Source organism: Rissa tridactyla, chromosome 19 (assembly GCF_028500815.1).
Source record: "Rissa tridactyla isolate bRisTri1 chromosome 19, bRisTri1.patW.cur.20221130, whole genome shotgun sequence".
In the NCBI taxonomy this organism is placed as follows: domain Eukaryota; kingdom Metazoa; phylum Chordata; class Aves; order Charadriiformes; family Laridae; genus Rissa; species Rissa tridactyla.
Window position 1 is genome coordinate 644667 of NC_071484.1, and position 13097 is coordinate 657763.

Sequence of the window (13097 nt, forward strand, 5' to 3'; positions counted from 1 at the left end):
GAAGGAGGAAAGGAAAGACTGAGGAACTTAACCATGGACTTTTCTAGCTCGTGTTCACAATGAGGTAAAGACCTTTACTTGCTTCTGAATGCTTCTGCTACTGCTTCTGAATGAATGCCCAAAAAATGCCCTGGAAAACATATCAGGTTTATAGACAGAACTATATAAATTTGTAGAAGAGGATAGTTTTCCTCCTTGTATCTGTCTGTTGAGATCAGTTCTAACAATGCAGAGATTAAACAGGAACTGTCCACATGTTCCTCTTGGAAGCCATATTCACCAGGACCCTGACGCCACAGTGGTGCTCTAATTTTCCTCATCGGTATCAGCCGGGATCTCCACCATCCTCTGTCCATAGGTCGACCGGCTCCAAATAAGCTCAGGCTCCCTGCCACACACACACACTTGCCTGCGCAGTGTCACAGGAAAGCCTACGCTCAGGGACAAGCCTGTCCCCTGGCTTGTTTCAAGGCCTCCTGAAAGGAGGAAGCTGATGACAGCAATCATGCGATCACCTCATTATACGTTATAATATCCACTGAAATAGCTCTATCACTAGAAAAGCTATCCAACAAAGTTTCTACATAAATATTCATTGCAATTTGAGTATGTCCTTTCTCCTCTTCATAGAAAGTTTGTAAAAATTCAGTTCAGTATATATAATCAAAGAGCATCATATCTTGAGTAAATTTGGATTAATCTTTCTAGCCTTGCTTTTAAGACCAAAAAGAACTTACACACTCAAATGCATTTATTTTGATAGAAATAATTAAGGAATTACATATTTCTTTCTATCCACTGTGGGGAAAATTTATAGGAGCTAGTGATATGCTGGTGGCAAAGCCATTAATGTTGATGAAAGCACACTTGGTGAAGAGGTTTTCTGAAAGACATTTCTTACATTGTAAAAAGGTTTATTGCCTTTCTGGACAACAAGATAATTTCCTTGCAATTCTCTCATAAAACTAGTTCTTTTTCCACCAGAAATGGAGAATTGTGTCATATGCAGCAGAGAAGTTTAAGTCTTTCAGATGGCTTCTGGTGGTGGTATTTGGCTTCCAAAGTTAATACATTTACTACTGTATCTCTTAGTTTACAAAGGTAGCAGGTTCTCAGCTCTCGCTTGGTAGCACCATCTTTCCATGGCTTGTCTATTCCTGAATGTCCTCAGGAACAAAGTTTTCAAATAAGCATTTACTGCTTAACTCCATCAAAGTCTTACTTGTTCAGGAATATGTGTGTCTTCATGGTAATATTAAGTGTATTCTGAGAAATAATACTGACTGTAGTTCACACTCTTGACCTTCATTTAACACAGAAATGAATTTAGGCAACATTTTCCATGAAGTTTCACTTGTTCACTCTTTTTTGTTTGGTTAAGATTGTAATAAGTAATAAACAAATGAAAGCATAAATAGTGGGTGAAAGTTTCTAGTATTTCCAATGTGCTGTACTACACAGGAAAATTGTCTTTTAGAAGTAGCCCATAGGTCCTGCATCTCTGACATTTCCGTGCCACAGCTAGCAAGGAAGAGATATTTTTTCCATCGAAGCACATGCCTAGGGGGTCTGCACAGTTCTGTTCTTGGGCTGAGACTGCTAGGGACCTTGTTGACCTAGGAAATAGGTTTGACTTTCTATGGATGGCCTCACATTGACTGGAGAAGGTCTGAAAGTTAGCTGAAGTGCAAGACCAAACTACGCCTTCAGGCTGGCCACAAAGACCAATGTCAATAGAAACACTCTGCAAATGCTGATGGCACCAGCAGCCTCATCCTGTTTACCTCTGGCTGATCAGGATGAGGGTCTGTCAGTGGGGCATACATACATGTGTAAATATACATACATATACACATACAAAACAGATCTCCAAGTGATTGCCTTAGATACTCAATGTGTGCAGTGCCTGCCCTTGGATCCTCGGTTTCTGGCACATGGGCATGCGAGCCCTGAGGTCCAGCACCACTGTGACAGCTGGTACAGACCCTCTTGGTTCACCCACACCAACCCACCACCCTCATAGTTGCTGACACCTGTGCAGGCAAGCCTGAGGCCCCCAGCGCCACTCCAGCTGCTGGGACACAGACCTACTTGCACACACAAACACATGCACAGACTTGTATGTGTGATGTATGCCCCCAGTAATGAGCCTTAGACACTCAGCCTACACAGTAGCTGGCCCTTGGATCCATCTCCATGTACCTTTCGCACACAGACAGACACACGCAAAAGGCTCTCTCAGGTGATGTCCAGAGCTCATGCTCTCTGCAGTATTTGGCTTGGTGATGCTGGTCCCTCCAGTAGCCAGCTCTTAGACCCTGGAGTATGTCTGCTACCCAGCCCAAACTTGTGGCTACTCCAATACCTGGTTTACAAGTCTCTTACCCTGCTCAGACAGGCTGGATGGCCTCTCCAGTTCCTGGCACACAAGCCAGGTGGGGTCTGGTGACTCATTTTCCACACTCCGGTTGCTGGCACTCAGACAAGACTTTAACCTTTAACCAACCTTCCACCTCTGAGCAGCCAGGTTTTCCTGTAGGGTTTCAATGATTAAAGCACACCATGCTGCAGCCAGGAGAGGGTAAAAAGGCACTGGCAAAGCAAACAACTTCATGTGAAAGGCTTGATCTTAAAGACAAGGCAGGTATTTCTATTCTCACTCTAAGCCTCATGCCACATCTGGAGGAGCTGTCAGGTTTTTGAATTTTTCACTAGGAAATTAAGTTGTCAACCAACCCTTGTGTCATTCTTGGAAGGAGTCCTAGATTGTACGAAGAGTGACAGAAGTCCAAAATTAGGGGAAAGGAGTTTTTTCCACCCTCTGCAGGTTGATACAGCCCTCCCATGTCTTTCAACCTTCAACCTTTTCAACCTTTCCCTATCCTTTCAACCTTCTTTTGGTTGCAGAGATTGCATCAGTAGATTCTTCCCCTTGTGCCCTGTAGGAAGGATCATGATCCAGACACTGAATTTGTGCCTCCTTGGTTTCACACCCAGGCAGAAAACACACAAACTTTAAAATCAACATAGAAAGTGATCTCTCTGAGTACAAACACCAATGGAATGTGAAAAGCTGTGGAAATCATTGTAAATGCTGAAAGGAAAAGGCTGACATTCTTCCACAAACAGTAACTATGTCTGAGGTAAGGATGGTGCTGTATGAATGAGCCTTGCAGTCTAGTGCTGGGGGAGGGAGGGGTGGAAGCAAGTCTTGTGCAGCATGTGTGTGTGGTCTGTCAGTTCCCACAGTGCTGCAACAAAGGCATGGTTCCTGCTCTTCTCATGGGCTTGGTGCTTCAAGAAGTCATTCTTAAAATCATTATAGAGATGGAGTTTCATGAAAAGGCAAGATGAGATCAGGCAAAGCGCATGGTTAGACATGACAAGTCCACGGACAGGCCACTTGTTTATACTCGACCAGCTGCTTTTATCCCCTCATTTCCCCGTTCCCATGCACATTTCTCCTCAGACCACCTTGATCCTGCTTTTTTCCCACCTTTAATCTTTGCTTTAAACATCCCATAGTATCTTTTGTACAATCCCAAAATGCTGCTCCTGGCATCCTGTAATAAGTCCCCTCAGCTTGCAGACAATAAAGTTCCTCAGCCTGCAAGGGGCCAAAATCAAAGACAAAGTAATGTGAGATAAACTACAGGTAATAGCTGTCTTCTCAGTTTAGTTGTGTTGCTGTTGAAAGACTGTCTCTGCTTCTTGGACAAAGCCCAAAGCCAGGCACAGAGACATGGTGGAAGGACTCTTCTCTCTCCTCCATGTATCCCCAATCCTAACAGTTAATGATGCACTAGCATGATTCTGTGCTCCTAGAGCACAGAAATCTGGGAGGCCACCTGGCTGAACTCTCACATTTGAGAGAGAATGAGGGAGAGAGAGAAGGAATAGGACACGTCCTAATTTTCTGTCTCCTGTGATTTCTTTCAATGAAGGTATCACTCTGCAACTTTCAATCTTGAATTCAATGTTTCGGTGAGGGGCTTGTTGTGGGCACAGCTGGATGCACACCCTCTGCCCGAGTAGGGAAGCCAGACCACTTGCAGGCCCTGGGAAGGCAGAGGCCTGGAGAATTTAGAAGTGTGAAGAAACTGCTAGGGTTTCAATGATTAAAGGCACTGTGCTGCAGCCAGTGAAAGGTAAAAATATATGTGAAGAGCAGAAGCTTCTTGTGAAAGACCTATGCCCAGATGACAAGGTTAGGCTTTATCTTAAAGAAGAAGGAGGTATTTCTGTTCTCATTGTAAGTCTTAGGTTGTGTCTGGATGAGTTCTTAGGTTTTACATTTTTTTTCACCAGAAAAAGAAGTTGCAGAACAACCCTGTTTTCTGTCTCAGAAGCAGCAGATTTCCCATCAGCTGGGGAAAGGAGCAGGAGGACACTCATCCAAGAGCAGCAGGACCCAGACTCCCATTTGGAGCTCTGTCTTCTTAGTGTCTCACCTCCATCTTTTGACAAAACTATTGACTGCTTTGCCACTCACAGGCATTAGGAGTGAAACTTTCCCTTCTGATCACAATCAGGGAAGGTCTGTGCCCCTGCTGTGTATCAGCTGCACTCCCTCAACTCTTTCAAAGTGTCCTGTGCTCAGTCAGGACTTCTAATGACCACTTGCCTTTCAATTCACTTGCAGCAGTGGAAGGATGTGCCTGGATTCACCTTGCTGAAGCTCAGTCTTCGAAAAGCCATCTACCTCTGGGACACTCTACTCCACTCATGGCAAGGGACAGATGATGTGTCTTCATTTTCACGAAAATTAACCTCCATGTCATGCTCAGGTTCTGGTCCTCTGAGCATTCACAAACCATGGGTGCATGCTCAGCTTGTGCTTTATGGCAAATAAACCAGGTACCTCCAAGCTGAGATTTCCCTGTGAATCTCAGAGCAGTCAGTTCCAAGGATGCCTTCAGTTTCTTGGTGTTAATGGGATGGCTCAGGTTTGTGTCTCTCTGCTTTTCTCAGTCCTTTGTGATTGCCTGAGTGGGTCTTGAGGTCACAATCACCTCCCATATGCCTCCTGACACATTCCAAGAGAGGCAGCACACTTTCTCAGTGGTCAGCTTTGAAAACATTGCCCTGGTAAGCAGCAACACAAGAAAGTCCACTCTGACCCTTCCGCTATTTTGAACAGAACAATACATGGGTGCACAGAGGAATAATTCCATAATGGCACCACCAAGCAGGGCCCAGACATGCCCTAGCCCATGTGCTCAGTAGTGCGGTTGCACAGGCCTGTTCAAGAGGTCACAAGCCTTGCATAGTATCTTCTGGCTTGGGATGTTCGATTTTATCGTCAGTGATATTAAAGGCTGTGCACCTCATGCACCACCCTGGGGTTTTCCTCATACTCCCTTATCTTAAAGTTCTGTTTGTCACTGTTTGTCTCCAAACCTTTGTGTTGTTAATTTCTCACCAGAGTTCGATATTCTCCCAAACAGCTAGAGAAGGGGAACTTGGGGTTGTGATTTCAGGGCTGTGGTCAGTGTAGCTGGAACATTTTGGTGTTTCCTGGCAGGAAAGTGAATATCATTTTGACCCTAGGAGCCCACAATGTAAATAGGAAAGAGCTGAGCCAGAAGACATTCAATGTTGGACACTGGCTCATCCATCCCAACTATTCAGGAGATACCCTTGTAAATGACATCGTGCTACTGAAGGTATATTCCCATACACCCTTGCCGTCTGAGGGAACTCCCCCTGCTCACTTCCCCATCCCCATGAACTTGTTCCCATTCCCTACGTTCTCTCTGCTTGGCAGATGCAGCCCAACCCCAAGCTGAATAAGAAAGTGAATTTTATCCCCTTGCCCTATCATTATGAGGATGTGCAACCAGGAACTATATGCAAAATGGCTGGCTGGGGTAAAACATCAATAACAAGGAAAACACTAGTGTGCTGATGGAGATGGAACTGAAGGTTCAGCATGAGGAAACGTGTGAGATGCCTTTCAAACACTATAGGCCTGCACCCATGATCTGCACTGGTGATGAGAATGGCAAAAAAACAACTTTCCATGTAAGCATTGTTTTGGGCTCCAAGTTGGGATAAGGTTGTGACTAGACAGTCAGGTTCTCAGGCAGGGGACGAAGATTCATCAGGATGATGTGCAGAGGTTCCTCTCAGGAGGTCTGAAGCTGATATGCTCCCTGAACCAGGGTGCAGTTGCCCAGCTGTCAACATCATGTTCCTTTTTACAGGCCTGGGGGTATTCTATCCAGCCTAGGCACTGCCCCAGCAAGCTGCAGAGCTCATGTATATCCTTTGTCATATGCCCCTGACACAGTGGGATGGCTCAGATATTTCCACATGTCTAAAGAAGGACTAGATTCTTTTTTTCAGGGATATGAAGGCAGTTTTTGAATCTCAGATGGCCTTCAGGCCTGAATTGCTTCACAAATTGACTTAGAGGAGCAGTAAGGCATCTACAGGCCCTGTAGAGCTGGGTCTGGAGGGAGGTGGTCAAAAGAGGAGGTTCTTCACATGGAGGGAGGCTAGAGGGCCAGTTTCTTCCTTAGGGCAGGGGGAGCTGTGCTCTGAGATATCTAGCCCCTCCCACTCCTTTTACCTCACAGGGTGATTCTGGTAGCCCATTAGTCTGCAATGGGAAGGTTCACGGCATTGTTTCTTGTAGACACTGACATTGCATCTTCCTGGAAGTGTTTACCAGAGTCTCCTATTTTGAGCCCTGGACACGTGAAGAGCTGAGGAAGTTTAGAATCATAGAATAGTTTGGGTTGGAAGGGGCCTTTAAAGACATCTAGTTCAACCCACCTACAATGAGCAATGACATCTTCAACCAGATGAGATTACTCAGATCCCTGTCCAGCCTGACCTTGAATGTTTCCAGGGGTGGGACATCTACCATCTCTGGGCAACCTGTTCCAGTGTTTCCACCATCCTCATCGTAAAATAATTCTTCCTTATATCTAGTCTAAATTTACGCTCTTTTAGTTTAAAACCATTACCCCATGTCCTGTCACAACAGGCTTACTAAAAAGTTTGTCCCCATTGTTCCTCTAGGCCCACTTTAAATACTGGAAGGCTGCAATAAGGTCTCCCTGGAGCCTTCTCTTCTCCAGGCTCAATAACCCCAACTCTCTCAGCCTGTCATCATAGGAGAGGTGCTCCATGCCTCTGATCATTTTTGTGTCCCTCCTCTAATCATGCTTTAGGATGTCCATGTCTTTCCTGTGCTGAACAATCCAGAGCTGGACGCAGTAGTCTAGGTGCAGTCTCACCAGAGCAGAGTAGAGGGTCAGAATCACCTCTCTTGACCTGCTGGCTATGCTTCTTTTGATGCAGCCTATGATACAGTTGGCCTTCTGGTCTGCGAGTGCACATTGTTGTCCCATGTCCAGCTTTTTATCCACCAGTATCCGCAAGTCCTTCTCCTCAGGGCTGCTCTCAACCCTTGCAGCATGTATTGAGTTGCCCTGACCCAGGTGCAGGACCCTGCACTTGGCCTTATTTAACTTCATGAGGTTCACGCAGGCCCACTTCTTGAGCTTGTCCAGGTCCCTCTGGATGGCATCCTGTCCCTCAGGCACATCAACTACACCACTCAGCTTGATGTCATCTGCAAAGGTGCTGAGCGTCCACTCAATCCCACTATGTCATTGATGAAGATACTAAACAGTACTGGTCCTGGTATGGAACCCTGGAGGACATGACTTGTCACCAATCTCCATCTGGACATTGAACCACCCTCTGGATGCGACCATCTAACCAATTCCTCATCCACTGAACAGTCCACCCATATCTCTCCAATTTAGAGAGAAAGATGTTGTGTGGGACTGTGTCAAAGGCCTTATAGAAGTCCAGATAGATGACATCTTGTAGCTCTTCCCTTGTCCACTGATATAGCCGCTCCATCATAGGAGGCCACTAGGTTAGTCAGGCAGACTAACACTAGTTAGTCTGTGTGTTTATTGGCTTCTTGCACACCAGGTTAAAAGAACCCAGATTTGGGACAACACCCTAAGTAAAACAGAAAAATTGCAGATACTCCAATCTAGGAAGGAATTACAACAGCTCATGGGAACTTTAGGGAACTGGAGGAAACATATGCCTAGATTTTCTATCATTGCTCGTCCACTGTATACACTTTTACAAAAGGGAAAGCCATGGAAATGGGGCCTGGAACATGAAGAGGCAGTCAAAACTTTAATATAGGAATTAAAAACATATCAATCAGTGGGGCCATTTCACCCACATGATCCTATTACAGCAGAACGGGGCTTTACAGAACATGGTGCTTATTGCAATCTATTTCAAACTGTCCTTAATGGACAAAGACACCTCTATTATTCAGCTCGACTGTGTTTAAACAGACGGAACAGAGATACTCTGAATGGGAAAGGGGACTTTTTTCTTTAGTCCAAGCAGTTAAACAAGTTGAGAAAATACACCAGGGACAACCTGTTCAGACTACAGGGCCATTTAATTTGCTAGAAACAGTTCTAAAAGGAATGTCTCCTGCAGAAGGAATTGCCTACAGAGCCACTAGGAAATGGTACGCCTACCTGGTGGGAGTAGCAGATGAAATGCAAATATCTGAAGGACATACAAAAATTTCCAAATTACAAGACCCCATAAATACTGACCCAAAAGCACTAAAACAGCCATTCAAACGTTCACCAATTCCAGATGTACCCTCCCTCACTGAGAAGACACCAATTGATGGTATTTGGTTTACCAATGCCTCAGCAAAAAGAATAAATGGTAAATGTCAATATAAGGCTGCTGCATTAGAAACTAACACCAGTAAACAAATAACAGAAGGTGGCGAAGGTAGTGCAGAAATAGGAGAATTAAGGGCAATTGTTCCAGCAGCACAAAATGGAGCAAGAATGATCTCTGACAACTCCTATGCTGTATGGACAGATGCCACCCAATAGCTTTGTCAATGGGAAGCCCAAAATTGGAGTCCAAAGTTTGGAGTTTGGAGAACCGAGGATTTACAACTATTACTAAACATAGCCAGAGAAACACCAATCAAGATGGAATGGGTGAAAGCTCACGCCAAAGACAATAAACCAGCCACAAACTGGAACTAACATGTAGATGAATTAGCCAGAATTAGGTAAATAATATCAGGAGATATATTAGATTTTGAATGGTGCTGACTAGGGGAATGCTTACATCAAAAATTATGACACACAGGCCAAGACGCACTTTATTTGGCGGCCCAAAGCTAAGGTTGGTCTCTGAACAGAAAAACCTGTTAAGCCACCCTTACAGAATACCCCCAATGTAAACTGAAATTTTAAACAGACCAACCTGCTAAAGCACCACCATTACATATCAAAGAAGGGAAAACTTTGTAGTCCACATGGAAAATTGATTACATCAGGCCATTCAAACCCTTTGGGGATATCTATATATCCTCGCTGGAGTAGAAATAGTCTTGCTTATGGCGACTAAGTGCCAGAATACAATAAATGGATGCAATACAGTATGAGGGCTATTGTCCTGGTTCTCAAATCTACCTACCCCTGATGTCATCCAAAATGATAATTGCTCACATTTCTCATGTAGAACACCCTCTATAATCCTCAATCAAAGGGGATGGCAGAAAGAGCTGTCTCCTACAGGGGACAGTCCTCCATGAACTTCTCTGATGTGAGTTCTTCCCACAGGCTACAATTCTTCATGAATTGCTCCAGAGTGGGTCCTTTCCACAGGGTGTAGTTCTTCAGGAAATAATTCTCCAGCATGGGTCCACCACAGGGTCACAAGTTCTGCCAGGAGCCTGCTCCAGCATGGGTGTCCCATGGGGTCACAGCCTCCTTTGAGCACCCACCTGCTCTGTTGTGTGGTGTCCTCCATGGGCTGCAGGGTGGATATCTGCTTCACATTGGACCTCCATGGGCTGCAGGGTGACAGCCTGCCTCACTACGGTCTCCACCACAGACTGCAGGGGAATCTCTGCTCTGGCACCAGGAGCGCCTCCTCCCCCTCCTTCTTCATTGATCTTGGCATCTGCCAAGTTGTTGCTCTCACATATTCTCACTCCTCTCTTCCAGCTGCTGCTGCACAGGTTTCACCCCCCGCCATTCTTGAATGTTTTCACAGAGGTGCTACCACTGTCGCTGATTGGTTCGTCCTTGGCAAATGGCAGGTCTGTTTTGCAGCTGGCTGACATTGGCTCTATCAGATGAGGGTGAAGCTTCTAGAAGCTTCCCACAGAAGACACTCCTATAGCCCTCCTGCTACCAAAACCTTGCCATGCAAACCCAATACAAGAGTATCAATCAGTAGTACAGCAGCACTAAATAATAGCAGCAAGCAATCACATAGCAAAAAATCAATATAATAGCAATAACCAATAACAGCAACAGCCAAGTGGATATTGTACTGTTACAAGTTACTACAACTTATCATTAGTGAAGTAACTTATCAACAATATAACAACATATATAACACATTACTTATATGGATGTATATTGGTCTCAAGTGAAATACACAGATCTCAGAAGGACCCAAACTATGCCAAACAGAAGGACAAACCAACCCCAGAAGGGGACCCAACCACCCTATAGGTGGGAAGACACAAAACTCGGCCCAAAGTGAGATCAATAAAATAACAGAGCCTCACTTCAAAGATGACATACATCACAGAGTCTGGAGTAAGCCAGTGGTCCCTGGTGAGAGTCCCAAGATCCCACAGAACGTTCATGTGGAGAATTCAACCCGGTTAGGAAAGGAAAAGTATATGCAGCTTGCAGACTTCTCAGTGAGAGAGACTCCATTTTGGATAAAAGTTAAGTGCTTTTTATATCAGAGACATAAGACAGCATAGGACACCTTGACTTCAAGCAGCCAACAGATGCTGTTAATTTCTATTTTTCACCTGTAACAGTCAATAGGTGATGACGTTTTGTTCTTGCAGACCAATTTTACTTTCACAGTCTGTTTCAACTTTTTAAGACAGTAAGTGTCTGTTAGTTTTTTGGGTTTTCATAGAATCATAGAATGGTTTAGGTTGGAAGGGACATTAAAGATCATCTAGTTCCAACCCCCTGCCCTGGACAGGGTCACCTCCCACTAGAGCAGGTTACTCAAAGCCCCGTCCAACCTGGCCTTGAACACCTCCAGGGATGGGACATCCACAACTTTCCTGGGTATCCCTCTATTTCAGCTGAGTCCATTCTTCACATTTGAAATGTCTTTGTTGTAACTTCCCGTGTTCCCGTCATGGAAATGTTGAAAAATGGTGTTAACTTTGGAGAAGAAAAGCCATCCTAAGAGAATGCTCCTGTCCATAGCTCTACCTCACTAACGCTGTAATTCCTGAAGCAGTCAATCAAGTCGATACTCAGTTGTCCTGTCCATCTGCTAAATTATCTGGCAAGCCAATGGCATTCTCTTCTGCATAAGCATGCAGTTTTCCTGAATTTATTCCTGTTCATCCCATTGTTTAAACATTCCGTAGTCTAATTGCCCCTGAAAAACTGGAGGTCAGTGGGACCAGAGTAAAAGATATCACTTTCTTTAATAGAGATTTTTTTCTTTCTTTCATCAAAAAAGACCTTGAAATTGTTTTGCAGTGGTGACGAACATTCCTCCTGTTTCTGTGCATAGTTAGTACCAGGTAAAGACAGTGCTAATTAGAGCAGGCAAAGGCTTTGCAAGGAAAGCCTTTGACCCTGCTGTGGGCTGCGGTGACAAGAGAATAGACTGTAATAAGAACTATCTTATTCCCAGCACATGAATCAAAGTTTGACTATGGCCACTTGTTGCTTGGCGACAAAGATACTTTTCCTCTCTCTGCCTTATTCCCTCCAGGATATAAGCGGGGCTAATTTCCTTTCAAAACACCTTCATTTCTATTCTTCTTGTCATACATAATTAAAACAAATGACAAATGAAAATTATACTGTACTTATTCATTGAAACACATCTGAGAGGTCCCTGATCAGCTACAGGATGCTTGTAACTCTATGGGGAGTGGCAGAAAACCACACGCAGAGCTCATTATGTCTGTCAGCATTTTAATGAGCCCCGTGAGGAATGTGGTGCTGCCTCCCTGTTACTTTGTAGCTGTGGCAAAATCTGGCAAGCTGCCTTGAAGAAATGACAGGCAGAAGCAGAAGGAAAAGTTACTTGGAGTTTAATGGAGCCCAGTGTGAGATGCGAGACCAGAAACGTAATTGGACAATGTGCTCCCACCAGGACTCGTCAGAGCAGAAACTCACAGACTTTGATTACAGGCAGCACAGAAAGCCATAGACATCTCCTGTATCAAACTTCCCTTACAGAAGTCAAATGGCAATCCCCAGGTGCCGGGAAGGTGGTCCTCTCAGTCAGCAATCTCCACACACGGCACGTGGAAAGGAAATGGCCGTGGACCCACCTCTCCAAACCTGCCCTTCTGAAACACTGGCAGATGCAGGGGTTCTGCTCCCCAGGCTTCCGTTATAACGATCAACCAAGACACTGTGACTGCAACACACACTGCTGACACATTCATGAACCACAAGCCACCCTAACTCACAGCTCCCTCCTTCCTCCTCGATCTGAGCCATCTCTGGATTCAAACACCTGCAGTCTTAAATGTTGCACCGCAGCCCCCATCCTCTGTTACATTTGACCTTGAACACCTCTTTCTCTGCTCTGTGAGATCAAAACCATGGGCTTAATGGCTTTTCTTGATGTCATGTATCCCACTACCTCTTGCCAGAGCTCTGATAATGCTCCAAGTAAGGACCTACAACAGTCTACTTTATGATGTAAGAACAAATTCCAGCAATGTTCATTACCTCCTTGTTACAATGGAGATAAAAGAGACTGACCAAATGATCCTTTGGTATTGCCCTCTGCTTCCCAAGTTTTGCTCCCTGCAACTCACGGAGAACACTCATGCTGTCACCATCACTGAATGAGCACTTGTTCACTTCTTTGGAGTGAAACCTCAAGTCTACATCACAACAAAGGCAGAATATGGGCTTGCAAATAGTTTGAGATTCCCTGGAGTACCCCACCTGGCGTCCAACTGCATACTCAGAAGAGTGTGCTTTTCTTATAGTTTCTACATCATATTTAGTGGCCTGATGAGAATGTCCAGGTACCCCAGGGCACCTCAAATG

The 13097-nt window shown here is 44.8% G+C and overlaps 1 pseudogene; it reads left to right on the plus strand.

The window, feature by feature from the left end:
* The first annotated feature begins 59 nt into the window (after positions 1-59).
* On the plus strand, positions 60-6737 carry LOC128919448 (cathepsin G-like; annotated as a pseudogene).
* Positions 6738-13097: the final 6360 nt, after the last annotated feature.